Genomic DNA, 17,798 nt, shown 5'->3' with positions numbered 1-17,798 from the left:
CCATTTCTTTATCATTTTCCATTAGAGTAGTTCTATTTCTTTTATGGCTTTCCAAACCCTGCACTGCAAACTACACAGACTTGCAAAAGTCATTGCTCCTTCAGCAAATGCCTCCCTTTTAAAGTCACCTCCATCAACGTTTTCAGAAATAAATTTGTAGACAGGAGCCAGGCCTTTACCCCCCCTGCTTTTCTAATTCTGCTGGGTGCAGTGTGTGAGTTCTGGGTCAGAGAATGGGGAGGACAGAACCACCACTTCTATCCCATCCCCACTGTGGCTGCCTTACTCCCCAGAGCATTTCTATTCCTGAAACTAATTCATGTGGACTTTCTATGCTCTGCAGTCTAATTGATCAATAGTGGCACAAGTGGAAATCACATTCTTCCCTTCAAAGAATTTCTAGTCTGACAAAAGCCAAATATTTGCATAACAGCACAAAGGATGACTGATTACATAAAACATAATTGTGATTTACTCATTATTGCCCTTATTCTGCAAAGTTCCAAATGCCTCTTGATAAATCAATCAGAATGGAGATCATTTAATTTCTTACTGTCTTTTAGAAACCACACCTAAAGAAATGGCAGGAAAGATTTCTGTCTTTTTAATGAAGCCAAATCTCTTCTTGTTCTTAAAATCAATCATGTCCCAGGAAAGAGTCAGCTATTAAATATAAAGTAGTTCCCTTTTAGTCATCTGTCTACTTGGTGCTAACTTTGTACTTATGTAAGATACTTAGGTATCTTATCTCCATATATTTTTTCTATTAGCCCCTTATCTCCATATACTTTTCTATTAACCTAGATATTCCTCCATCTCTGTAGAAAATATACTGAATATGTCCTCTGCCTGTAGGGAAGAAAAAAAAAGAAATGCTGCCTTATATATCAAAGTGCTTTTATAATTTCTCTCAGGTCATGTTGTGGAGAAACACAAAAGTTATTATGAGACCCAACTTAACCATGGCTTAGTTTGGATTTGCCTCCATTTTCTCCTTAGGTTCACTATCAAAAGAAATCCAAAGTTCTTTTAAGTGCACTCTCCACCCAAGTTTTATTACTGTAAAGAAGTTAGCATAGTTAATATTTAAAACAGTTGAAACCCCAAATGACCAAGGGAGCAAGTACAGAAATAGAACAAAGTTATGAGGAATTCCCTCTTTCCATTTGCTCTCTTCCAAAGAAGTAATTTTTTCCAGGTAAGTATTTGATACAAGAGATAGAAAAATTACTAAAGGTGAGTCAACTGATATTTCAAGAGGGAGGAACTGGTCAACAATGTTAACAAAGAAAGAATTTTTATGACAAAAAGGTCATCAAATGAAGGGAATTAATGACATAAAAAATATGAGGAAAATAAAGACAAAAGAAAAAACTGCAGGTTTTAGAAAGATTCATTTTAAAAATAATCTTGAAAGTCAGCAAAAGGAGGAGAAAGGAAAAAAAGTAAAAATAAAAGGCAGGACTTTGATTCAAGGGACACAAATACTAAATGTTTGGTTGCAGAGGAAAAACGGAAAGTACAGGAAGAGATTAACATTTAAAAAGAAGAAAATATTACATGGAATATTTAAAATATGGCCTGTTTAGTGATCACAAGTGCAGAATAGTTTAAGTAATTAAGTCAGAAATATCAAGAGAAGAGTGATATGGAAATTGAAAGCATTGTTAACACTAGAAATCTTTCTGAAAGTACATTTCTAAATAACAATAAGCGAGATGGATCTGGTCTGTAAAAGACTGAAGTGTTTAACACTTCTTTTTTTCTTTAATCTTGTCATGTCTTCACCACCAGTAATGCTTATAACCATACGGCCATAAAAACATTAATTTTGGTAGTAAAGTATGAAGAAAAGGCTATGAACACAGCTGAATAAAAGCAAGGCACAGTAAAAATCTCTTTTCATTTAGAAAGCTCTTTTTAGCTTTTCATATGTTTATTACAAAACTGGTTAGGAAAATTTTGGACCTCTTGACACACTGCAGGATATGTGATACACTGGGAGATTGGAAAAAGCAAACATAGTGTACATCAAAAAAAAATCCCATCAATATAGACCAGTTGACTTCTACTTACAGAACAATACTGTAAAAAGTAGCCAAACTATTTCTAATTACCTACAAAATAGTATGGAGATGAGTAAAATCCTACATAATCTTACAAGAAAAACTTGCAAATCAAATGGAAGCTGGTCCTGCGAGCATGGAAAAGAAAGAGCATGTATCATTTAGCTTGGCTTCTGTATGATTTCCTGGCAGTGTCTCAGGTGTCCTTTTCATAAACTGCTTGACCAAGTAACATGGTTGAAGATAAAACATTCATGTATTTTTAAAGAAAAACCCATTCTCAATGTAGTTATTGGTGGTAGTCTATCAAAATTAAAGACTTGCTCAATACAGCTCTTGAAAGATGTGTCCTAAACCCTGGATATGGAGCAATTAAATATTTTAGTTAATAAAATGGTTGAAAAAACAGAGAATATTAAATCCTTGTGCAATCTTCAAGGTATGTTTGAAGACAAGATTAGAGCTCTGATCAATCTTAACAAATTGAAGATACAGAGATAAAAACTGGCTGCTATTCAGGGAGACAAGTACAAGATTTGACGCATGGGCACAAGCACAGCATACAAACCTGGTGGTTAGGTAGCAATGTTACAAGGTGTGGGAGTCACTGAAGTCCCAAAGTGAGAATGACCAACAAGGTCATAAGCTGCAAAAAACACAACCCACCTCTGTGCATGAAGACTAAAGCCCTGAGAATACATGAAGCAGTCCCTCTCCTCTCCTCAGCACTGGTTACACCTCGGTTGCAATGCATCCAGCAATTTTTGGACATCCAATTTCAAGATAAGAGAGGCTAGGAGAGAATTAAGAGACCATCATAGCCCTGCAACAGTTTTAGCAATGTTAACTATTTAGTTGGTAGTTTCATACTGCTTTTGCAAAGTGCTAATGCTTTAATTACACCAATTTTTGTATGCACAATAACATTATTTTATTATTATAGAACAGCTCTTCCCACTAATGCACATGAACAAAATTAGACTGCAGATGAAGCAGAGCTGTGCAGAGCTATGTGAAAGGGAAACTTATACAGTCCTGTGCTATTTGCTGCAGAAGCTGGAAATATATAGTACTTGGGGAAAGGAAAGCAATGCTTTTATCAGAGAGGAAGTGTTGCTTTGGGGAATTGAGTGCTGGCTATGTAATGGAAAAATCATTCAACTCAAACATTTAACAGGTGATCATTAATTGCATGTTCTTCATTTCCCCTTTTTTTTAATTAAAGGCAGTGATTTTTGGTTCAAATATTTTCAGCTGCAATTGAAATCAGAGGAGCTGTGCTATATTTAAATCCAGTGTGCTGCACGGTGCAACACATGCTGACATAAATCAGACCTAGATATTCAAAACTGACCTCCAAAACCAAGGGATGTTTCTGACTGTCATGCCTCTGTTTCCAGATTCCCCATATGTCAAATTAGAAAAACATGTCTTCATATTATGAAGCTGCTGAGAAAAAATAATAAATAAATCAGTGTTTGTGAAGCACTTGCATATTTTATTAAGGACAGCTACAAAACCCTGTAGGGAATATTATCACTTTTGTCTTCAGTGTAATAAAGATGACATGGAACCACAGCAGTATTTGTTCATTAGCTGCACAATAAGTGATACCGTGCCCTGGAGGAAGGATATGCTCTAATGTACACACAAAGGTCCAAAAGTGCAAGAAATCTTCACAATTACATTTTGCAGCATTACATTGAACAGTCAAACTCTCGGAAGCTTTTAACATGTTTTTTTTTTTTTTTATATTTAGTAAATATCTATATAACCAGGAAGTACGCAACAGTGTTATGGAAATTATAGAATAATCAAAAAATTGGTGATTCTATACTATCTACGAGTGAAAAAGACTCTGTTTAAGTATATTTCACCCTTTTCAGCATGGCAGTGTTATTTTCTCTCAAGAAATACTTTTGATATCTCTGAGGTTATTCCTGCTGGTGAGGTAAACACACCTGCACTCCAGGGATTTAATTCAAACCTGAAGAAAACTGAGATTGGGATAAACTGTAAGCAATTCTCGTCACTCTTCAGTCTGAACCCGTTGCTCCCAATTTTGGAGAGAATGGCCTAAGGGGAAACAAAATATCCAAGGGAAAGAATCTGTTGTCATATACTTGGGAATATTAGTTTGACACCAGAATAAGGGCAAATATGGAGAAATTCGATGGTGCACCTTATTGCTTAAAGTTACTTGTGAAGGAGTCCCACAAATATAGTTTCTTTTTCATAGACTTCTTAAAATATTTAAATTTTAACGCCATGATAGAGGAATATTCATAGACTTAGTCAGAAGAACACTTGGATATTATAACCTAAACAACTGAAGGAGATAGGTGTTTATAGGGTCAGTTTATCCAGCAGAATGTTAATTCTGGGCATGATCCAGATGATAATACGCATTTAACCAGGTTTGGTCATGGAGGAGAGAGTTTTAGAAGTGTTTTTAATGATCCAAATCCTGCATAAGACTCATGTTAGCTGCATAATCATTTGGGTCTTTATCAAGGTGTTGTCACAGACAACATGTCTTATTACTACCAATTCTTCAGGTCAATTTATATAAACACAGATCTGGATTCAATCAACCTCCATTCAAACACGTCCAGCATGATCTAAAACTTATAATTCAACTAGAGCGTCACTCTATTTTAACCGCAGGAATAAACCATAACTATAGAGGAAAAAAAAAGAGAGAGTGGGGTGAAGTAAGTTGTTGATGTCACAGATTGTATAAAGATCTCATTTTGATAAACTTTCTGTGAGAGAATTTTCCTATTTTTACTTCCTCCAAAAACTTAAAAACCTGTTTGCCTAAAATAAAAATGGCAGAATTTATTTTCTTCAGTGGATTTTTTTTTTCTTAGACTAAATAAAAACAAATCATGTCTGGATGGGCAGTAGCCAGTAATCTTCAATTGGTTAATCTTCAACTACAGAACCATTATTTCCTAGACCCTTTCAGGTGCTTCTTTAATGACAGTTTTATATTGAAACTCTTCCACAGGGATGTCCTTGACTTAATTAGGTAGTCACGCATAGTGTGACTACAGTAGTGTCATGCCCCACTAAATATCTTGACATATGTCTATTCATTTTAGAAGGATCAATAGGGGAAAAATAGGGAAAAGATGAAATTAGGATTTATTTTAATCTTTGTCTTTGAAAATTACCCAAGAACAGTACAGAGAGTGTATCTCAAAGAGCCATATGGTGAATCAATGTGATTGTGTTTTAAGGCAAAGAAGTGTACAGTGTTCACCATAAGTCAAAATAGAAGATGAACAGTTTCAACTCTATTACTATGTACCTGCATTGGGAGACAGGAGAAATTCCATGGAGCACTGATGTTGCTCCAAAACCTCTCCCTCCTCAAAGCATTCTCCAGCGCAAATAGGTGCTACCCTGGTTGCCACAGATACTTACCCCTTCCTGCCACATTCATCTCCAAAGTGACATCAAGAGAGAGAATTAGAAATATAGAAATAAGTCTCAATTACTAGAATATTTTATCTTGCAATGTAGTCCTTAATAAATACACAAGAGTATCCTACCAAGAGAAATCCTGGTCAGCATTTCAATCAAAGAACTTTGTCAAGCTAGTGGAAGACTATTGACAGATCCCCATGGGTTTAAATTGTCAAAACTGTGCATTAGACAGATCACACATGTGGCATATATGTGATCTAAATGCATGCATATGCATATCCTTGAGCATTTTAAACAAGAAATGTAGTACATTTTTTCAAGTACTTATTGATAGTATTAATATTAGTATATTATTAATATTCAAAATATTAATTCGAATTTAGGAAATAGTGCTAACAAAATGAAAAATCTCTTTCATTGTCTTATTTTTAACCAATGTTGAAATTAAATGTTTTTTGGTGTACTGTTATAATATGTTGGATATCAATGATTGCCAATGATCTCTCTCTTAATCAAGAGTGTACTTATAAAATAGTTTTCTGTCTCTTTAGTTCTTTTAAGTTTCTAGAAAAATCCAGCATGATATAGACTTGAAGAAGAAGTAATTAAATTTAAAAATAAATATGGAAAACTGTAAGTATATTTTCTATAAGTCTCATAGTAGTATCACTTGACACTGAAAGCTGAAATAACAAAATGAGACCATTGATTTATAGTCAATATTGTCTTTTTAAAATACTCTGCTTTTCAATATAGCTTTCTCTCATCCTCTTGCTATATATGGTGAGATGTACAATTGATTTCACTGGTGTTTACATCATAGAATCATTATTAGGATTTAGAAATGACAGGATGCCCAAAAGACTTCTCATGTACTTCAGTGATCTAATAATGAAAATTAATTAATATAACTGTGGCTACTATTTGTAAGTCTGTTAATTTTCTAGATTTCATCATATCTGACACAGTTTACTCTGCCATCAATATACAATTTCAGCTCGGGAAAAGAAAGTCCTATATCCTGGTCTTTGAACCCAAACCATTTTCCTGTCATAGGTCAAACACAGATATTTCATCCCTGCTCTAAGTTGCACACAGTGCATTGGTCATCATGACAAGACATGATCACTAAATAATCAGCTAAAACATCTTCAACTTGGTAAAATACTTGGATAAAAATACAGGAACTCATAATTTCTTCTTCAAAAGAAATCTTTGTACAACATTTCTGCAGTCATCCCACTCGTAACATGTTAATTTTACAGCAACTTGTTTCTTCCCATATGAAAACATTTAAGATAAGTCAGTTTTGTCAACTCATTAGCTTCCAGTGGTTACCATGTTAATAAATCTTTGACACTACTCATAATGGACAATTCCATTCATATATAAGTAAAGTTTGCAAAATTTCATTCACTGTCATTCAGAGAGCATCATCTGGAAGATTATAGACTTCTGAATTACCTTTTCTACTTTTGGAAGAAAATTAAGGAAACTGTGCATTTTAAATTCAACTGAAATAATTTAGTATTGTTATTATTATTTTAATACATTTTTAATTTTAAAGAAATTGCCTCATTTCAAATGCTCTGCTGACCTATATGTTACATAATATTCCAAATCAAAGTTATTCGTAGCTGCAGTCAGTAATAAACAAATTATGTGAACTTAATATCCACTTAGTTTAAGTTAAACAATTTGGAGACCAGAAAATACATCACTGAGAAAGCTGAGGAATTATGTATATGACTTAGTAAGCATGGAAAGTACTTTGGTGAACATAGAGAATATATTTCTACATGTTTTATTGAAATAATGTGTTCTGAATAAAATGGGATTTCAAATTTCAGAAAACAGATAGAAGGCTGAGGGTTGAAGGTGTGAAAAATGTACCAGATCTACAATAGTAGAAAAGACAAAGAAGATGATAGATTGATTTAGGAAACAGAGGAATCAGATCAGCATCTCTCCATTGAAATTGGGCTATTTATGTGGTAGAGTTAGGATTCAATTTTGAAATGAAATATTGAAATTTAGGGGCTCTTTCAGTTGTCAGTGAATAAATGTTTATTTGTCGTTTAAATCAGAGAGACAATGCTCTTGGGTGTACAAGAGGTTGGCACAAATTTAATGCATATGATATAACTATTGTAGAAGACATGAATCTTTTTAGATCTTCAGATAAAGGCTGTGCAAAAGATTTTATCTTAAATGGTGGTCAGAGTCTGTGTAGGGACAATTAACTGCATATTAGCATCAACTTCAATTCAAGCTTCTAGGTCTCTGTTTTCTGCCATGGACCCCCTCAGTCATCCAACATTTTCGTAAGCAGTTGCACCTAACCACCTGCTGCTCAATTCACTGGGTCCTTTGCAATATCATAAGATCCCCAAATAATCCATATGGGGCTGGAGGATGTGACACAAAAGCAGTGGGAGACACCTGACCTTTCCAACAACAGCAGGATATCAGGAAGCACAACCTACAATACATCAAATGGCACTTGATGCTTGAATCAAAACCTGAATCAAGTGCCTGCTGTTTAGCAGGTTTTGGTTCAGTCTCAGTGGAATTGCCTGTATAAGCTTAGAATTTTCTATAATCCTTTCTCCTGCAGCTGCACTTAGTTTGGAGAGTTTAGAAAATATAATCCAGTATAATTTCTGTTGCATATGTTGCTTTCCCATTCTTGTATATGCTCTAAATATATAAGACCTTATGTGAATTTTCATGATTCATTTTTCCTGGAGAAAATAATATTGATTATCAAATAGTTTTAATATATATTTTGGAGAAATAACCATTAATTTTAAATTCCTCACTCAGCATCTATGAACTTTTCATAAATAACTGGAAGATAGTCAGAAATGTTTAAAATAAAGCACATAATTTAGAACAAATTATTTGCAAAAAACATACATACAAAAATAATGTGGAGCTTTTTTCTTTCTATTTGATCAGCTTTTTGTCCATAGTTAAATGCAAACTCGAAACCCTAGAGTATTTAAAAATCTTCATATTTTAGCATTCGTAGGAAATCAGAAAGAGGTGAATCATCGATTAATGTTAGAAAGAACTACACAAGTGTGTTATTATAATCAGAAAACAGAACTAATTCACCTACTTCATCTGAACCCTCTTGGGTTTGGATAAATTCTAAGTCTTTGTATTTTAATATTGCATTAGCAGCAGGATTCCTTTTATTGGGAAAGTATCAAAAGGGATATATCCTCTGATTTCTAATGGCAATTACTTTTGTTACAAAAATAATATTTACAGCATGGAAAATAGTGCACTCTATTCAATTTGCATGGTTGCAAGTGACTCATATTAGCATATTTTAAGAAACTACAACTAATAACAGTCTTCCACTTGAAATTATGGCATTTGCATTTCAGAGGGGGTATCATCTGTGCAAAGGGTGGCAAGTCCTTACAAGTCACTTTCAGATTGAAATATGAACAAATGAGATCATTAAATGTCTTGTTAGATAAATGTTCATAAGGTAAATGTTTTGTCTTGTAATGTGTGTGTAAATTGAGGTAGATTAGACTCACAGTGTAAGTCATTCCTATTCCTAAACAACAAGTAATCACTTTAAATAAAAAGCGAATCAATTGTTTTCCCCAAATCTATCAGGGTTCTCTTCCCACTAAGCAGCTGTTTTGGGGATTTTTTTTTTTTCTCTTCACCCTCCTCCACTTTTTTTCCTTTTTTCTTTGTAAGATATTGAGGCAAAAGATTGAAAATAATTTTCATTACATGGATAGCAGAAAAAAATTTTCAGCTTTTGTCAGGTGATACATTTATTTTAACAGAAAGTTCGGAGCAACAGCATATTTATCCCAAACTATTCCTTAGATACAGGGAAGTCAACGATGAAATGATAAAAATTTAGTAGTAGTGTAACTTTAGACAATTTGGAAGAAGCTGGTTTTGGAAGGAATTCCAAAAGATTATCTAATTTATCTTCTTCAAGTCAAGATCATCTTTACCTATATTATTTTTTACAAATATTTAACTAACCTATTCCCTGAGACCTCTGATAAAAGAGATTAGTTTAGGATTACCATTTCATTCTTTCAAAAGTGACACACATTCATAAACTGGTTGCTGCTGAGAATGGAGCTCTATTTATTATATTTTATTTGATACTTCAAAATATAGACTTTCAAGATATTTGTTATAAAATACACATGAAGATTAAGGAAATTCAAAAGATAATTTCTGGTTAATGACATGTTATACCAGAAATTCTACTGACAATAGAAAGAATTTGCAATAAACTTTGGATTCAGCTATTCTGTCTTCAAAAAGAATGAGATGAAGAATTTTCTGTGCTGGTGTTGAAAAATGGTGTAAGTAGAATGAAAGAGTTGGCAAACAATAACAAGCTATAGGTCCCTCTTCTTGGTCACTACATTGGGCAGCTTTTAACACTCCTTTATGTAAATTTAGATAGGAGCATTCAAGACTTGTCATTTGGAAAACTGTCCTGGTTACCCACCTCAGAATTCAACCCCTTCATTGGATTTTATGCATATGTAAACAACCACGAGAGAGAGGTTCTCAAAATGTAATTTTTCCTTATCAAGTTAATCAGCCACAAAACATTGATGTTGTGCAAACAGTGCTCATCAATAGCTAAAATTTTGGTGTGGTATCAACACTCTTTCAGCCACAAATGGAAAACACAGCACCATATGAGTTACTGTGAAGAAAATTAACTCTACCCCATTCAAAAGCATTACAACAAGGCACTGTTTCTATGCTAAATAATCTATATTCTAGACAAAAATTATTGCAAATGACCTTTGTATGAAGAAAAAAAAAAAAAAAAAAGCAAAACTAAAAGTTGAAAGCCAAACAGAAAACAAAAATGCCAGTGCTTGTCTTTTTAACAACCAGTAATGAAGTAAAATAATACATAGACATAGTTCAGTAGCAGTAGAACTAGAAAAAGTTATTAAAAATGTAGCACTTTTTTTTCCCAAAACTAACCATCCACCAAAGACAGCATTGAAGTTAATGAACAGCATTGTGGAAGAGTGAGTGTTTTCTATTTTGCATTATCTTCTAAATGTTTGGGGTTTTTCCTCATTTCATATTCTTTTATTTTTTCCTTTTAATTTTTTTCATGGGAGAAATATCAATGAAAAAAAGTGATTTCACATCATGTATAAAAAAAAGGTCAAACTAAGGGCCATCTGCCAACGTCTTAATCTGCTTCTCCTGTGGTCTTCATGCAAAATCTTTAGTTGCCAAGTTTGCAGAAAAAGTATGTTTGCACACACACAATTCATGCTTGATTTTGTAGTTATCTGTTTGAAACACATAACAATCTGAGTAAAAATTCAATTAGATCAATGCAAAGAAATAGAGAACAGATGAAATTTTGTCCTATATAACTTACTGAATATTTATGTTGTCTTTCCAGTATTTAAATTGTAATTTCTGATAGTATCAAAGGCCCAAAATGCTCTCGATATTTTGAATACTTCAGCAGACCTACTTGACCTGGAATTGCCCCAAATGAAGTGTCCTTTTCTCAAAAGACACTTCTTATGGAACAACTCTTTTTAAGTTTTGAAAGGAAAGCAGAAGATGATGCTTTTGCTCCCCAGTGTTTTTATCACTTCAGTGAAAGTAGGGGATGTTCCCTAAATTGCAGGAGCTCAGCTCTGTCCCAGAAATATGATAACACCTGAGCTTCCCCTTACTGCCTACACTTCTTATTGTCTGTCCCTGGCTCTGGGATTATCATGAATTTCATCTCATTTTTCTTGATCTGAGTGTACATTTTTCTCTTCAAGGCCTATGACCTTGTAAATCCTGCATTTATGCTCCTCTGCCATGGTCTGTGGGTTTTAACTACTCTCACTGTTTTATGGGACACTAACTGCTGCAGGCATATCACATCAGATTGACTTTGGTACATGCTATATGGTCCCCACTGGATGGCATGAATTTGTCATTTACAGACTCTAGATGCTAGAAGTTCTAATGAAATCAACAGTGCATAAAATACTTGAAGATTTGTATGAAGAAACTAATTTTGTGAGTCTCCTCACCATCAAATGAATTCAAAATTGCAAGAAATGCTTTGGAAATGTTTCTAGGGCAGCGTACTGAAATACTGTAAATTTGCTGTTGGAAAAAAATTCTAGTAATGGAAACAGTCAAAAAATTAAGTTCAAACTTTTCATAAGGTTTGATCTCTCTGTTTCAAGTTCTTCTTTATCTACAGCAATCAAAATATCAGTTGGGTTGTGCATTTCCATCTCAAGATAAAATTTACTATCAAGAATATTAAAAAATATCCAATAAGCTTTTATGAAAACTATGCAATCATAGAGAAAAGCACCAAATATCAGGCACAAAGTTACTTAAAGGTACATTTACGTGACAGATTTGTGCACCATGCACAAATACCCAAGATAGAATAGAATCAGCCAGCTCTGGTGACATAAGAAATAGTGAAAATGTCTTCCCATCCTCTCTCTTTCTGTTTCATTACTACCTCCTTGTGCTTCCTGTTCTAACACCCACATGGCGAGTCACACTAGTTTCAAGGGTCTCGAATTACTTTCTATATCAGGTGTTTCATTACCTCAAGATCTGTTCAAGTTGTTTGTTTACATTCATACCATCATTTTGAACGAAGTAATTTTTCACTTCAAGATTTCATGAAGTGTATTCCCTGTCTGCGCACAGCATATGGGTCAACATCCTCAATACCAGATCTTCAATTTGTGCAAATCAGTGTAGTTTAACTGCTGAATCTCTCAAAAGTCTGACAAAACAGAAAAGTAAGATTCATAAACAAGATCACCAAAAATTATACTTATGAGCCAAATACTCATCCAAAATGGGCATAGATTATTCCCCAAAATACCTAAAGTCTTGTATGAACAGCTCATCTCCTTTGAGTCAGTCTTAAATATTGGAAAAATGATAGAAACAACTCTTATTTTCAATCCCGGGGGGGAAAAAAAGATTAATTATTCTACTGAGATTTCTGTCTTTTCACATATTTTAAAATAAACCAACCTGTTTGAAATGATTCAGACTGGGGAATTAAAAAAATAGGTCTTGTGGAAAACACTCTCCAAACTCTTTCTAGCTCTTCCAACACTGCATGAAGTGAGAATTTTCTCAGGAACTAAACTTAAAAATACTGTTTTATCAAAACAAATCATCAGTAGATGATGTTCTGAGTTTACTTCAGGGAGTAAAAATGTTTCAAATTAATCTTCTAATATATGGCATGATTTCCATAAAACCACCTACAGAAAAGACTGCTTTGAGAGAGACATTGTTCTTGGTAGATATAATTTTAAACTAATCAGCTTGTGTTTTGAACCACAGAAATCTGCAATTCCTTCTTACTTTCTAAAAATAAGTATGTTTAACTAATACAGTGTCAAAGCTTGTAATGTGCTACTAATTACTTCAGGGGACATAGAGATCTTGCTACAATAAGAAGTAAAAGTAAAAGCTACTCATAACCTTGAGGTAAAAATATTGAAATAAATCATTGATTATATTCTCCATTTCTGTTGTTAGAGATTAAATATTATTCCATTTTATTGCTAATATTACATAGGAGAATAATTAAGCCTGTGTTAGCAACCCAAAAAAATTGTCATCGTATGATTTTGTATGTGCTAAAAACCAAATTACATGTTATTCCAATGCTAATTATATCTGAGTTATATTTACAGTTAAGAAATTCTTAGCCAAATTCCCTTGCCTACACCTAACTTGATCAGCCCACAGGTACAATAACTATTGCAATCCTAAAATTGTTGTCTTCCCCACAGCTGTGCTGAAACCTACAAGATGACACATTCTAGGATGATCTAGATCATATTAGTGTTGAGGGCAGAGGAAGAATCCTGCCACCCTTCCCTGGGGAGACAAACTGATTGAAAAATATCTCAGCACTGAAGACAGTGCATTAAATTATCCAGGTGGCTTTAAAGATGTAGGACAACTTATTTCTCTTCTGAAATTCAGTTCAAAGAGCATGAAAGTATGTGTGCATGCATGATGAAACATTTTCTCACTGGGTACATTCTTTGCTTGTTAAACTTTCATTTTCTTCACTTTAGGTTGCCAAGAGTCAACATCTAAAATACTTCAGTCTCTTTAGTGGCAGGGTTTTTCAACCTAGAGTATGTTTTAATTTCATTTACAATAGACCAATAGCAAAAATACAATCTCAATGTTTGCAACAGCTTTTAGGTCTTAGAGGCATATTTATTCGAGTTTGTTGCATTATGTGTGAAATGGTTAATTTAATTTGTAGTATGGGAGTTCTCAGCTTTCAGTTCAGCTTAGGGTAGCTGCTTTGCTATTGACTGTTTTGTTCTGCTACACTGAATTAAAGACAACTTGAAAGACTGTTCTTGTACTAATGTTTCCAACTTCTCCTTTAGGGTCTCAGTAATTATTGTTTTGTAATTTAACAGACTGAAGCTGTCTCCAAGAGATAGAGAAAACCCAAACAAAATCCACTTTAAAATGTTTTTCAACCAACCATAAAGAGCTCAGTATTCAGTACTCATAGTTTCAGGTCACAACATCTAAAATTCTGTCCTTTTCCAACTCATTTGCTGAATAAAATGAATAATTTGAACTAAGCCTCACAATAACCTTTATAATAAGTGCAGATCAATCTGACTTGTTGATAACTTAGGATCTGAATAGTGCAAATGCTGCAGTTTACATTCAAGATCAATATCCTCACTGCAAGGATAAAATATTAATATATAGCATGACAATGAATCCTTAAATCATCATATTTCAGGAATAGGAGGGAGCTTAATCTTAACAGCAGGTACAAATTTCTCCTTTGTACAATCATCCACTTGTGCTCTTAAATTGGTTATAACTTTCCTGTGTTTGTAGTAAATTCTCCAAGGACATGATCCTTCTGTAGCTCTGGAAGAATAGGTAGACCAATCTTTAAATCTCATTACAGTTCGTTGTAACCCTCAATAGCTAGTATGGCTTTTCACTAGGTGCTCCTGTGAGAAATCTCATCAGGCAGTTCTCCCTTCAGTAATACAACATAGTACTGTTTGGGTGCTTACCACAGAGCTGAGAAATAATACTGAGTTCTTGGGGGCCTGTCAAACTATTTAAATAACAATAATAGATAGATTGATTGATTGATTGATTGATTTAAACTAGCAGTAAACAACATATGAAAAGTTTATTTTACTTTTTTTAATACCCTTTGAAAGTAGTCAGTTAAGTATTAATTTGCACAAATTAGGTAATGTTGTTTTATTTTACTTTGTCTTCACGGGGTCTCTCAGGTTTGTCAGAAGGGTACAACCAATATTTGTCACATCTGTAGAGTCACTGCTCAACTAAGAGATGGAGACAAAGATTGTTTCAGGAGTGGATTTATCAGAGGATACAGATAATATTGACCATGGTCTTCTTCACCAAACAATTCTTCTTGAGGGAGAGAGAGGGCATGCTCATGTCAGAAGCTCCATCCCATGGTGGCAGCTCCTCACAGAATGAGGAGACACTCCAGCCTTTACATGGGACCTCAGGCACAGCATTCCTTCTGCTCCACATTCCAAAAGTTAGGAATAGAGTTTAAAGTTGTGTGAGAAGTATTAACACATAGTCCAGAGGGAATTTGCCCCCCACTAGACACAGAGTCTAAAGTACTTGAAAGCCAGAGCTTATACTCAGGTTGAATCCAGAAGAGGCAACATGAACCCCGAAGTCTCATTCACTTGCAGGCCTTAATAGTTCATGTGCAATTCATAGAGCTGAACATGGATGCTGCAGTATCAGAACCTATATTTACATTGCTCCCTGTGCAAGTATATGTGCCCAGAAAGAGCTGGAAGAGAGCTCAGAAAACAGCCCATTTTATTTTGAATTCCCATCCTTTATTTTGCTAAAATAATTTTTGATTTAAAATGGCCTCATGAAATTTAATGGAAGTATGCCAAAAATTTGCACTAAACTTCATTGAAGTCACACCTTGCAAGCTGCAATGAAATTATGTAGGTGAAAGTCATCAAAAATATTCGTTTTCCTAAAGCTGATTACTTCAGATGTATAGTTGATTACTATTTCAACAAAATAAATGGGACAATTAAAGAACACTCTTGCTGGACACTGGTAAAAAGAGAAGATGAACAACATATCAAAATGACCCCATAAAATGCACTATCCTCATACATTTGCTGATCTAGTAATGTAAGCATCATTGAAATTCATGCAAAAAAATTTGATGGCTGAAGCACTACAATGAAAAATGAAAAGCAAACAGAATAAATTGCAAATTCTTAAGAATGATCAAAAGCTGCTATCAGGTAAATGAAAAAGGTTGATACACCATTAAATGCACTTTACAAACTCATTTGTGTCATAATAATGATGTACCTGGCTGTGCTCCAGGACCTGGGGAAGCAGGAAAGTTGCCACAAGTCTTTTTTTTTCCACAAACAATACACCCTGTCATCTCTCTGATTTATAATCTATCAGTGGTTTTTTTCAGACATTTGACTATGATCTCTAAGTATTTGTTTGGTATGATCCCAGCCCCCTGTCAAGATGAGTTTTTCCTCATTTGGCAGGATTTCCATGAAAGGCATATGTGTATTTCTATGGGGAAAGGAGGTAACTGCGTTCTGCTTGATAGCAGCAGATCTTTTGATTGCTGAAGCCACTCAAGCAATTCTGTGCATATTCTTCATCTAAAATTACCTCAGAATATAGAAGCTAAGAGTGGCAACTTTACTTAAATCCAAAGGATTTAGACTCTGAGGACTAATTTTTAATACCAAATGTATTAGGATATTTAAAGACCCTGTCTTCTGAATCTTTCTGTGTGATGGGTATTCAGGAGTATTGTGGACAAGATAAGATGAAAAAACCCTATCACAGCTCAAAGAGACCAATATAAACCAATTATTTCCCTAGCTGCAACTAAGGGACCAATTAGCAGCAGCTGACATAGAGGACTGGAACCCACTTAAAAAAGGAATAGCAGCCAAAGGGGTTAGGGTCTATTTTGGAAAAGGGCCTCAGATCATAAATGTAGTTTTTTAAGAAAAAGTAGGATATAGAACACAAAAGTCACAACTATTTGAGATGAAGATAGGAGACACCCACAGAAGAGGAAAGCACAGATCCTCATATGCTATTGACTCCTCTGATTCATATCTACAGGGGGTCATTGAGGAATTGGCCTTTAAATGTAAAGGACAAGAAGGGTCAACCTTCTGCACTTGGAAGGGCTCAAGTATGGGAATGAGACCCAACAGACATTGCACTTTGTTTGTACCTTCTATTACACTTTGATTTCCCTGTTTCTCTGCTGTTTGAACTGGCTGGAATAATCCCAGCGTGTCTCTTCAAAAGAGAGTGAAAAAGGATCCTGCTCCTGTAGCTTTGAACTGCTGCCTCTGTAATCTACCATCTCGCTGACCAGCTGAGCTGAATGATTTAAAACTTTCCTAAGGTAAAGTCTGCCCAAAGAAATGATGAACAGAGCAAGATCCTTTCCCCAAATTGTGAAGTCAGTAAATTTGCTACATTCCATTCAATTTTGTTATCTTCAACCCAGATTTGTTGTTAGAGTGTCTGAATCTCATTTTGAAGGGGAAAATGGAAGAATTTTTTTTTTAGATGTATCTTTAGAGTTAGAAGTGTTCCTTGTCCTCCAGTTAGAAAAGAAGGGAACTATTACTGTTTTTACTGTTCTATATGGGAAAAAAAAAAAAAATCCAGCCTTGAATTGCTGAATTGATCTATTTGTACAAGCTTCTCCTCTATTTATTCCTTGGGATTTCTTTGAATTTAGGACAGCAAATCTGAAGTGAAGAAACCCACAAAGATCCCTTTCCCTGTTGCCAGGTTATTTCAAGAACTGAAGCTGACTTATTTAAAGGCAATTAAAAGTTCACTAAAACTCTGTGTGTGATTTTACAGGACACACACATCTCTTAATGTTTTTCCCTTACTGTGGCATTTTTTCTGGGATAGGCCAAAAAGTGCTAACTGTTACAGAAAATCTGTGGGTTTTGTTATAGGTCCCACACATAATATGAAATTATTTATCAATTCTTGCAATATAAAACTAACATTTTGAGAAGCAAAACTAGCTGCTATATATTGGACTGGTGACTTTTGTTTTCATGTACACTAATCCCATATATTCTTCTATGACTGTAACCACAGTATGGACATTAACATAAAAATTCTGCTTTTCTTGAGGTGATAAAACAAACTAGTCACTCTGGTCATTATGCAGACTTT

The sequence above is a fragment of the Pyrgilauda ruficollis genome, unplaced genomic scaffold, assembly GCF_017590135.1.
Source record: "Pyrgilauda ruficollis isolate IOZ18807 unplaced genomic scaffold, ASM1759013v1 scaffold90, whole genome shotgun sequence".
NCBI lineage: Eukaryota > Metazoa > Chordata > Aves > Passeriformes > Passeridae > Pyrgilauda > Pyrgilauda ruficollis.
Note: the sequence above shows the minus strand (reverse complement) of the source record.